The 12,472-nt window shown below is 50.1% G+C and overlaps 1 protein-coding gene and 1 pseudogene across 1 annotated transcript in view; both read right to left on the reverse strand.

Annotated features, from left to right (window-relative positions):
* The window catches only part of PRPF40B (pre-mRNA processing factor 40B), a 289,560-nt gene that overhangs the window by 238,523 nt on the left and 38,565 nt on the right, over positions 1–12,472 (reverse strand). The window lies entirely within an intron of this gene.
* On the reverse strand, positions 4,229–4,885 carry LOC144764231 (claudin-7 pseudogene; annotated as a pseudogene).

Raw genomic sequence — 12,472 nt, forward strand, 5'->3', positions numbered from 1 at the left:
TCTCACTCTCCCTCTGTCTGCCTCCCTTTACCTCCCTCCCTCGCTCTCCCTCCCTCATCCTCCCTTTCCCTCCCTCGCTCTCCCTCCCTCCCCCTCCCTCCCTGTCTCCCTCCCTCTACCTCCCTCCCTTGCTCTCCCTCTGTCTGCCTCCCTTTCCCTCCCTCCTTTCCCTCCCTCCCTTGTTCTCCCTCTGTCTGCCTCCCTTTCCCTCCCTCCCTCGCTCTCCCTCCCTCTCCCTCCCTCTCCCTCCCTCTCCCTCCCTCTCCCTCTCTTTCCCTCCCTCCCTCCCCACCCTCCCTTTCACTCCCTCCCTCGCTCTGCCTGTTTGCCTCTGTCTCCCTCCCTTTTACTCCCTCCCTCCCTTGCTCTCCCTGTATCTGCCTCCCTTTCCCTCCCTCCCTCTCCCTCCCTCTCCCTTAATTTTCCTCCCTCGCTCTTCTTACCCCTCCCTTTCACTCCCTCCCTTCCTCCCTCTCCCTCTGTCTGCCTCCCTTTCCTTCCCTCCCTCGCTGTCCCTCTGTCTGCCTCCCTTTCCCTCCCTCGCTCTTCCTCCCTCTCCCTCCCTTCGCTCTCCCTCCCTTTCCCTCCCTCCCTGTCTCCCTCCGTCTACCTCCCTCCCTCGCTCTCCCTCTGTCTGCCTCCCTTTCCCTCCCTCGCTCTCCCTCCCTCTCCCTCCCTTTCCCTCCCTCCCTCGCTCTCCCTCCCTCTCCCTCCCTTTCACTCCCTCCCTTGCTCTCCCTCTGTCTGACTCCCTTTCCCTCCCTCCTTTCCCTCCCTCCCCCTCCCTCAATTTCCCTCCCTCCCTTTTCCTTCCTCCCTCGCTCTCCCTCCCTTTCCCTCCCTCCCACGCTCTCCCTCTGTCTCCCTCCCTTTCCCTCCTTTCCTCTGTTTCCCTCCCTCTACCCCCCTCTGTCACCTCACCCTGCCTGAGCCAGCTTCCTGGGCACACACACACACAGCCGCACCTGAGAAGTTCACAGGTCTTTAAAAGACCATTTATATGTTAATGAGGCTTTTGTATTTCACCTCTTAGCGCCCCTGCAGCTCCACTCTGACTATCACTGGAATGCCGGGCCCCCACAGAGCAGCAGTCTCTCAGTCGTGCAAAGTGTTTGGAGACCCTCTTTATTTTTTATTTTTTTAAAACACGGGTAAGATTTCTGCAAGGTTCGCGGACCACCAAGGAAGGCTTGCCGGGCCGCTGGCGGCCCGCGGGCCTTATTATGAGTACCCGTGCTCTAGGTACACTCAGAGTAGGGTTTTGCACAGTAGGAGTACGCCAGATTACTGCCTTGTTTACATGCCTGCATATATACACTGTTTTAGCTCCATGGTAGAACTATACCTACTATTTATGCTTTTGGTGCTTGTAATCAATTTCATCTGCTTATGTGTACTGATTATTGTAGCACATGTATTCAATACAAGAATAACGTTGGTTCAGTAAATATATTGAAAACGTCCCACTGTGTATTCTGTATATTTCTCTGAGCACAAGAAAGCACGAGGGACTGAGCAAATGGGGTCAGGGTTGTCATGTTCAGTGGATGCCAGAAACCATTCGCTCCCTGATAAATTTATCGGGGCCTACGGTGGCCATACGCAACATATCCTGCGGAGGTGTCCGGAATCAGTCTAGGCACGAATCCCCTAGTTTATGTTGGCCAATAAACATGCAGATCCTATGGATTAGTAGGAACTACACAACATGGTGCTGCCAACGTTGGTTGGGTCTTAATTAACAGTTTATCTGAGTAGTTCAGTTGTGCTTTTGTCAGACTCCTACTTACCTCCAAACCAGCGGTGTCTGTGGTCGGAAGGAAAATCCACCTCAGCTGGATAGGTATACACTATGTATTGGATGTAGGTTATTCAAGCTTATAGGATAACATTTTCCCACATTGTGCTAACCCTATCTCCATAAATTCATCTCAATAAATTCTACTCTCTTCACACAATGTCCATAAACAGAGAAGTTGGTGGAGAGGATGAAGTCGCTTTAAATATTACAGAATATTGCAGACATGCAGTTACTCTGAAATTATTACATTATGGCCTCCCGGCAACGGGTGGGGACCAATGTTCCCTCTAATTTTTTTCCTCTGTGTGCGGCAGTTTAGGGTCTCTGTGCGCTGCAGCCATGGCTATGTGCGCCAGAAACCAGACCGCGCGTGTGTGCAGCGCCAAATATCCCTCCAAACTTTTGTTTAAAAAACTGAAAATACTGTGCTTTTCCACACACACGGCGCCACGTTAAGGGTCTTAAGGCAGATTTGCAATTTGGATACACAGAGGCTTATGATTGTTTAAATCAGCTGAGTGACGTTAACCATGTTTATGAAATAAGGCTATGTCATCTAGAAGTGCGTTCATACTTTGGGTTTCTTTCGAGGCAGCTATAATTTTGTCCGGCTGTTGCTTCGCTGCTTTTATACGTCGGTGTGGTTACGTCTTTCTGGGTCCCTTGATTTCTGGCCGTGCACCGGCGCTGAAATGTTGCTCATGCACATTCGGTATAGCTGCGGTTTCTCTCCTTTGTCGCCTCCTTTGAAACAACAGCTGTCGCCGCAGCAGGGATGAGAAATCCCCGCCTGTGGTTGGCTAGGGCAGTGGGTGGCGCATAAAGTGAAGGCAGAGAGAGAGGAGTTACAGTGTCACTGGTCTGCGCACAAGGAGCTGGTGTTGGTGGATATCTATGGCCTGCCAGCTGCTGTGAGGCATACTGTGGGAGGGGTGGCACCATGCCACCAGAGCTCAGCTACTACCGACAACGGCGCAGTTCCTCTTTGTCCCAGCTTCACCCTCCACCCTCGGTTCTCCTTTTGGTACTTATTCCCTAATCGGCCTGCCTCCGCCCTGGCTTCTGTCTCATTGTCACCTGTCCCACAATTCTCTCTGATGCCTAACCTCTTCTGGTGTGCTAATAATAATAGCAGGAACAATAATGTGTTTTTGTATAGCCCTTTATATACCATGCCTCATTTATAAGGACTGGAAATAGCAAGCAATATTATGCAATCATATAAACTCCAAATGCACGTGTATGTGGGCAGTGAGCATTTTATTAACTTTGGGGTGATGCATGGCTACATTGTTCCAGGCCCTCCGTGCCCCATCATCACAGCTATTCCAAGATATCAGCATACTCTTTCTTTCACATAAAGAAAACTCTGACATTCTAAAAGTATTACTTCTTGTACGTGTGCAAATTTCTGAATATTAAAACAGATATTATATACAGTATTTTATATCAGAGAGACCCCCTGGGGCCAAATCCTGAAACATTTTCAGGCCCACAGGAGTACAGGGGCCGCATTGACTCCCGCAAGACTCCAGCAGGTTGGGAACAACATTATAAAACAAGAATTTGCAATGCAATAGGTCACACATTTACGACGAGTTTGAGCTACTGGTATTGTAAATGACAATGCCTTTTATTTATGTGTTGACTTTAAAAAAATAAATAAAAGGCATTGTCATTTTACAATGCTCATAGCTGAAACTCTCGGATATACGAGACCTATTGAATTGCAAATGCTTTATTAATCTGCTTGACCCACACAAAATAAAGGACTCACGAGCCACAATTTGGAGGGAGAAGTCAGCAAGGAGACACCAGAGCCTCCTTCGCCCTGTAACAAAGTGCCTAGTCCTGGAGTAAGTACGGGGGGAGAAGAGACCGAACGATAGAGAGTGGGACAAACCTACAAATGGAATGGAGCATGGTTTCCCGTCTTGTCCTCAAAGTTAATTTCTTGATTTCGCTCGCTGTCACCAACTATTCTTCAGAATCTCTATATTCCTTTGAAGGACATGTCAATTCCTATCCTCTCGTGTCTCTTGATCCTTCACTTTTTATCGAATTTCTCCCTCAGGCCTTTATAATACTCCTAATATTTTCGAATCACTTCCTTTCTATTTCTCATCTCTGTCTTCTTAACACATTTCACATTACATCTCGTCTCTATATGTATCCCTCACTCATGTTTACACTTGTGCCTTTATTCCCCACTCCTCTCTCTTGCAGTCTTAATGTTTGGCTATCCCTCTGTCCATTAGCTCTAATGTAACTTCAGGGCTTTTAATCAGATACATTTTCCTCATAGTCACACGCATTTCCACTTTATTAATCTATTAATGTACTGATGCTCATGGACTGTATGGAGCACACATGTATTGTTTAGCTGATGTCTCGCATTTTCATTTATATAACCCAATCCTGGAAGCATTATCCAACCATATGACCATCTGCAACATCTGCATTATGATACACAAGGGATTGCAAAAGCACTTGTGCCTTTGCTGCCTTCGATTTGGGGTACTTGCGGCCTGTGGACCCAGACTTCCTTGGGCAAGAGCAAGCGAGCAGAGCACCGCTGAGGGCCACCAGCAACGACCCTGCCCAGCCAATGAAGATTGCAGATCCAAACTCATATTTGGTGTTGACTGGGATTGAAGGGGTTGTAGAAGTCCTGCACAATCGTGTTGCCGTACCATGAACATGCAACCAGAGCAGCCAGACCTCCCAGCAGGAAGACGATGCCCCCGGTCATGGCGATGCGTGCCTTCTTCACCTTCTCGTCTTCACCACACTTGGTACATTTCATGCCCACAGCGGACACCACAATGAAACCATCAGCGCTCGCGTGGCCTGCAGAGAACCGGACAGCGCCAGGATGCTGTCTTACACCTTGCACTGCATCTGGTCCGTGGTCTGGATGGTGCAGCTCATCCACAGCCCCTGGTTGACGGCGATGGTCGTGATGATGCTGTCCCCGGCGTAGGAGCTCATCTGCCACTGGGGCAGGATGGTGGGCACGATCAGCCCGATCCAGTCCAGCAGCGCCAGCACGAAGCCCAGCATCTGCAGTCCCGAGTTCGCCATGATTGATCTTGGCCTCTGCAGCACCTCCCCTCCCGCTCCGGCCTCTCTTCCCCTGCTCGGATCCGCCGTCCTCTTCCGCTCCGAGCCTCTGTCCAACCGGCACCTCCTCCCTTTCTCTTCAGAGTCTGTATTCATATTAATTGCAGCGCACACGGGCTGCAATTAATATGAATACTAACTCAATGGCCCACAATCAGCCCCGCAGCGGTGCACTGTTAAGAAAAGAAAATCACAGTGTTAAACACCGCATGTGCTAAAGCACACGTCGTGTTTGAAACTCAGGTTTCCTTTTCTTAACAGTGCACCGCTGCGGGGCTGATTGAGGGCCATTGAGGTAGTATTCATATTAATTGCAGCCTGTGTGCGCTGCAATTAATATGAATACTAACTCAATGGCCCACAATCAGCCCCGCAGCGGTGCACTGGCAGGAAAGGAATAGAGCAAGTGCAAGGGCCATTTGCACGTGAACGCGAACAGAAAATGGCGGGTTTTCGCGCCGCTCGCATGTTAAAAGTGGCGGTGCGAACAGTCTCAGAATGTGCGCGCTAAATAATGAGCACTGCGCGCTAGGGGTGCCTTCAATGCGACCGCACGCGGGCGTGCAGGTTATTGGGAACAGTGGTGGGGACGTTACCTTTGTGTTTGAGGCACATGAAGCTTTGAGAACAGAGGTATTCTACTCTTTGGTTAAATTCCCGCCTGCAGATGCTTGCACAAAATTGTTTCACACTTACACTGAAAATGAAACACCAGAGGAAAATTTTCCATATGTGGACATAGAAATACCGTTAACTTACCAAGAACATATAAATTGGTTTAAAGGCGCCCTCCCCCATATGGTAGAAGATGTAAAATGTGGTCCACTCAGTGAAGGTGTGACCTGGCCAGTCTTAGCTGCTTATAAACTTCATCCTTATCTTGCTAAATGCAGCAGAAATAAGACTACTATACAAAAATCTAGTAAACATTTACAGAAACCTCACGCAGTACATTATGCAAACACTCACAATTAACCTTGCACGGACGGCTCAGGCTGCACAACCACAAATAGCTGCTGCAGGTATCAGCCCTCAAATGCTGAATGTCGTAATTGAAGAAGTTCAAGTTCAAGTTCAGGCATTTATAAAGCGCACTACTCACCCATAGGGTCTCAAGGCGCTAGAGGGAGGGGTTCATTGTTTATCGAATAGCCAAGTTTTCAGTTCTTTTCTGAAGGAGATGTGATTCTGAGTAAGGCGGAGGTGGGTGGGAAGAGAGTTCCAGGTCTTGGCAGCCAGGAAGGAGAAGGATCTGCCACCCATGGTGGTTTTTCGGATGCGCGGGACTGCGGCGAGGGCTTGAATGGATGATCTTAGTTGGCGGGTGGGATAGTAGAAGGACAGTCGGGAGTTGAGACATTCTGGTCCTAGATTATAAAGGGCCTTGTGTGCGTGGGTAAGAAGGCGGAAAGTAATTATTTTGTTGACGGGAAGCCAGTGGAGGTTTTTTAAGTGACCGGTGATGTGCTCTTGGCGCGGGATGTCTAATATGAGTCTCGCTGATGCGTTTTGGATGCGCTGGAGCTTTTTCTGCAGTTTTGTTGTAATTCCGGCGTAGAGAGTGTTGCCATAGTCCAGTCGACTCGTGACCAGTGCATGGGTGACAGTCTTTCTTGTTTCGAAGGGGATCCAGCGGAAGATCTTTTTGAGAATGCGAAGGACGTTGAAGCAGGAGGACGATACGGCGTTGACTTGTCTGGACATTGAGAGAGAGGAGTCTAGAATGAAGCCAAGGTTACGTGCATGGTCAGTGGGTGTGGGCGCTGATCCCAAAGCGGAAGGCCACCAAGAGTCGTCCCAAGCTGAGGGGGAGGATCCAAGGATGAGCACCTCCGTTTTGTCTGAGTTGAGTTTTAAGCGGCTCTGTTTCATCCATTCGGCTACTTCTTTCATACCTTCGTGAAGGTTGTTCTTGGCAGTGTTGGGGTCTTTGGTGAGGGAAAGTATCAGCTGGGTGTCGTCGGCGTAGGAGATGATGTTGAGGTTGTGTCGACGTGCGATGGAGGCGAGGGGACTCATGTAGACGTTGAAGAGGGTGGGACTGAGTGAGGAGCCTTGAGGTACGCCGCAGATGACTTCGGTGGGCTCTGAGTAGAACGGGGGGAGTCGGACTCTCTGTGTTCTTCCGGCTAGGAACGAGATGATCCAGTCCAAGGCTTTTCCTTGTATGCCGATGTTGTTGTTGTATGAGGGTGTTGTGACAGACAGTGTCGAAGGCGGCGGAGAGGTCGAGTAGAATGAGGGCCACTGTTTCACCGTTGTCCAGGAGTGCTCGGATGTCGTCGGTCGCCGCAATGAGGGCGGTCTCGGTGCTGTGTTTGGCTCGAAAGCCGTTCTGTGAGGGATCCAGGGAGTTGTTGGATTCAAGGAAGGCTGCGAGTTGGCTGTTGACGGCTTTCTCGATGACTTTGGCCGGGAAAGGGAGGAGGAAGATGGGTCGGTAGTTTTTCAGTTCTGAGGGGTCTGCTGTTGGTTTTTTAGAAGGGCGCTGAGTTCGGCGTGTTTCCATATTTCTGGAAAGGTGGCTGAGTTAAAGGAGCAGTTGATGACATCGCGGAGTTGGGGAGCGATGATGGAGTCAGCTTTGTTGAAGATGTAGTGGGGGCAGGGGTCAGAAGGTGAGCCAGAGTGGATTGAGTTCATGAGGCGAATGGTATCTTCCATGGTGATTGGGTTCCAGGAATTGAGTTAGTTAGTTGGAGGGGTGGGATCAGAAGGGGGTGGGGTGAGTTGGTCATTGGGAGTGTTCTTGAAGCTGTTGTGGATGTCGGCAATTTTGTTGTGGATGTCGGCAATTTTGTTGTAGAAGAAGGAGGATAGCGCATTGCAGAGGTCTTGAGAGTTAGTGATGTCGTTGGATGCTGCGGGAGGGTTGGTGAATTCTTTGACGATATTGAAGAGTTCCTTGCTGTTATGAGAATTGTTGTCGAGACGGTCCTTAAATGCTGATTTCTTGGCGGATCGAATCAGTTGGTGGTGTTTGCGGGTGGCTGTCTTGAGGGAGGTCATGTTGTCTGAGGTTGGTTCTTTTCTCCAATTCTTCTCCAGGGTGCGGCATGTCTTCTTGGATTTTTTAAGGTCATCATTGAACCAGGGAGCCTTTTTGCTGAATGATTTCAACTGGTGTTTTTTCAGGGGTGCTAGTTCGTCCGCACTGTGTGTAATCCATTGCCTGAGGTTTGTGGCCGCTTGGTCTGGATCCGTTGTTAGGGTGGGAGGGTTTTGGCTGAGGGATGCGAGGAGTTGGTCGGTGGTGATTTTGTTCCAATTTCTTCGGGGAATGGGTTGTGGACGGTTGTGGGTCAGGGTTGTTTTGTAGCTGAAGTGAACACAGCTGTGATCCGTCCAGTGGAGAGCAGTAGTGTGATCGAAGGAGATGTGCTTGCTGGAGGTGAAGATAGGGTCGAGCGTGTGTCCGGCTGTGTGAGTGGGGGTGTCAACAAGTTGTTTGAGTCCGAGATTGGACAGGTTGTCCAGGAGGGTGGTGGTGTTGTTGTCGAGAATGTTGTCAAGGTGGTAGTTGAGGTCTCCTAGAAGAATGTAGTTCTCGGAGGCGAGGGCGTGTGGGCTGATGAAGTCAGTGATGTCGTCGCTGAATTGAGATCGGGTGCCTGGGGGCCTGTAAATGAGGGTTCCTCTAAGGGTGGTCCTGGGGTCAGTGTGGATCTGAAAGTGGAGGTGTTCGGCGGTTGCAAGATTGTCGTCAGAGCTGGTTGTGATTTTGATGGTGTTTCTATGGACGATGGCGATGCCTCCTCCAGTTTTTTTAATGGTGCGGTCTTTTCGAATGATCTTGTAAGTGTCCGGTATGGCTATGGCGATGTCTGGGGCAGAAGATGCGTTCATCCAAGTTTCAGTGAGGAAGGCGATGTCAGGTGACACAGTGTCGATTAGGTCCCAGAGCTCGGTTGCGTGTCTGTGGACCGAGCGGGTGTTCAGTAGGATGCATTTCAAGTCGTTGGGTTCGGAGCTGAGTGTGGAGGAAGTGTGTTTGGTGAGGGTCCTGAAGCAGTTGAACTTACAGGAGAGGCAAGAAAATGGGCCGTGGGTACGTCCTGGGGTAGCTACGCAGCATAGTGGGGTGTGTCCTGCGTTGAAGGCGAGGAGGGTAGTGGCATCATAGGTTACTCTGGGGGGTTGGGAGCGGCGTAGGGCAGGGGGTCTGGCGCTGGTCACGGTCCAGGCGCGGACGGGCGCAGACGGGCTTACCTTTGGCGCACCTTCGGCGCAACTGGGGCGCGAACGCTGCACGTGGACGCTGCGCGCAAATGATTCGGTCATATGAGGATAGTGGAGGGGGAGGGGCGAGGGGGGATCAGCTGGGAGGCGGGATCGTGTTGGAGGGGCCGGGCTCCTATTCAACAACAACAAAAATGGCTGGCGATTCTGAACCGGGACAGGCTGTGCACAGTAATTAATTAATGCGGAGGCAATGCGAGTCAATGAGGGCACACAGAGCGAGTGCCACACCACAGCAGCTCAGAGTATTCTAAATTATGTCGGATGCAGCTGAAGAGGAAATGCGAGCAGCGCAGGTTCCAGGAGGAATTAAATTAAGTTACAGTAGTAAATAAATAATAAATGATTCGGCAGCAGATTGCAGCGTGCAGCGCAGGCACCAGAGTAAGTAGTTATGAGCAGGGTAAATAGGCAGCAGAGTGCAGCGAGATACGATACCCAGGTGGGAGCAGGGGTCGTGGGGAGCGTCCACCTCCAAAGAAATCAGGGCGGACACAGCGCAAACAAAGGACGGAGCGGGTCAAGGCACTTAGTGGGAGGGGGGATCAGCTGGGAGGCGGGATCGTGTTGGAGGGGCCGGGCTCCTATTCAACAACAACAAAAATGGCTGGCGATTCTGAACCGGGACAGGCTGTGCACAGTAATTAATTAATGCGGAGGCAATGCGAGTCAATGAGGGCACACAGAGCGAGCGCCACACCACAGCAGCGCAGAGTATTCTAAATTATGTCCGATGCAGCTGAAGAGGAAATGCGAGCAGCGCAGGTTCCAGGAGGAATTAAATTAAGTTACAGTAGTAAATAAATAATAAATGATTCGGCAGCAGATTGCAGCGTGCAGCGCAGGCACCAGAGTAAGTAGTTATGAGCAGGGTAAATAGGCAGCAGAGTGCAGCGAGATACGATACCCAGGTGGGAGCAGGGGTCGTGGGGAGCGTCCACCTCCAAAGAAATCAGGGCGGACACAGCGCAAACAAAGGACGGAGCGGGTCAAGGCACTTAGTGGGAGGGGGGATCAGCTGGGAGGCGGGATCCTGTTGGAGGGGCCGGGCTCCTATTCAACAACAACAAAAATGGCTGGCGATTCTGAACCGGGACAGGCTGTGCACAGTAATTAATTAATGCGGAGGCAATGCGAGTCAATGAGGGCACACAGAGCGAGCGCCACACCACAGCAGCTCAGAGTATTCTAAATTATGTCGGATGCAGCTGAAGAGGAAATGCGAGCAGCGCAGGTTCCAGGAGGAATTAAATTAAGTTACAGTAGTAAATAAATAATAAATGATTCGGCAGCAGATTGCAGCGTGCAGCGCAGGCACCAGAGTAAGTAGTTATGAGCAGGGTAAATAGGCAGCAGAGTGCAGCGAGATACGATACCCAGGTGGGAGCAGGGGTCGTGGGGAGCGTCCACCTCCAAAGAAATCAGGGCGGACACCAGTCAGGAGCAAATCCCATCTGGATAGCACAGAAAATTGGTCAGCTTAAATCAGTTTTTACCCATATGGGCCCGCAGGCAGAACACAGAATATTAGCAATTTGCTTGCCAATAGAGATGGCTGCTGCGGTAGAAGATTGTACCACTTGGGGTACAGTCTTCGCTGCCGTTTATACCAGAACACATGTTACCCCTTCAACATCAGTTCTACCTGAGTTACTGAAACAAGTACATAATGAGTACAGGGCAGCACCAGCCCTGAACGTAGAGATGAAACTGGTAGGGAACTTTGACACAGTATCCTCTATATTGTTAGGTAACATAAATGGGGAGGCAGTCACGCTGGCTATACACCACCGCCTAGAGTAACTCACTCCTGCACAGCAAGAGTGAGAATTACCTAAAATTATTGGCTAAACCTATGCTATGCTGGGTAAAGATAATTTAGGAGCCAGGCCTGGGAAACTAATGGTTTAGGGTAATTCTGAAAGGGTAAACTCAAAGCAAGCCCCCTATTCTTCCAAGAAGAAGTGGGATAATAAACAAAAAATAAACAAAATAAAACATGTTCACAGGGTGGGTCTCCTAAACAAGAACCCAAGATAAAAAATATAACCTGAGAAACTGTGATAATATTAGAAAGCCTGACCGGTATAAGGATACTGATACACGTTCCTCTCATTCCTTCAGGATTCATCCGCTATGCATTCGGAAAGAGGTGGACGGTCAGAGTGCAAATCAGAAGAGCACGTAAAGCCAAAAAGGGAGACACATCGCACTTCAGACTACATCCTTAAGGAAGACAAACAAAGGATTTGTAACCCCATTAAAAAAAAGAAAAAGGGAGCTGAGATCAAAGTAAGACATGCACAGGCTGCTGTGGACTCTGCTTCTGAACGGGGAATGGGCAGTGATGATGCTGGACAGCGCTGCAGAAGTCACAATAGCTTGCCAGAACCTGATGGATTATCTGGCTCAAGTAGTGCAGAGTGAGCATATCACAGTGGAAACACTTGATACAAGGGTAAGTGTCTCTCATCGTTTATACGAAATTACACTCCACATGGAGGAAGACATGCCCAGGACAGTTAAGGGTCTCTTTTGGGAGAATCTGACTTATGTGGAAAATTAGTACGGTTTGGTAAACATTATCTGCGCCATCTTGCCTTTTCCCCTGATGCCACACTTTTTGTCGTGCGCACCCGCCATTTTAGGTGCCTCGATCAGAACCACCCTCTGCACGCCACTGGCCCCCAGCATAGCCCTTCGCCCTCACAAAGCCCGCACGCTGACAAACCCCCGCTCGCACATGCCTTGGGTCATAAACCCCTCTTCAGCGCAGCTCTGCCTCAGAACCCCATCCTGTTCCCAGCGCGACACCTTCCTTCATTCCTTTCATGGTCCCAGGCCCTTTGATACAAACCCCCTTTTTCCTGTGTGCCCGTTTGTCTTCCTCGTTCCCAGGCCGCCACCTAGCTCTGCGGATACTGTTTATTGCCCCCCCCGTACAGTAGGAAGCTTCCCCCAATTAAAGGACCCTCGAATTGATCAAAGCCCCCACCCTATGATATCCGATCAACCCCACACATTCCGTGAATCGGCGGAATGTCCAGCTGCGCGATAATCATCACCTATTGTGACCGGGGTGGGGACTTCAACTGTAAATGTGTGTGGGAACGGGCCTGAAGGGGAGATTCAGAGGATGTCCTTTCATACTTCAAAGCATTACAAGAACGTGTTACCTGCAATAAAGATCATGAAAATGTGTATAAGAGGCCAGGCCTCAGAGATGCGGTTAGAGCACCTTGTGACGATACTGGCTGTCTGAACTGATGTGTTCTCCTCCGGAGAGAATAAACCTTGTTTCCTGCCTTC

Source organism: Lissotriton helveticus, chromosome 1_1, assembly GCF_964261635.1.
Source record: "Lissotriton helveticus chromosome 1_1, aLisHel1.1, whole genome shotgun sequence".
NCBI classification, from domain to species: Eukaryota; Metazoa; Chordata; class Amphibia; order Caudata; family Salamandridae; genus Lissotriton; species Lissotriton helveticus.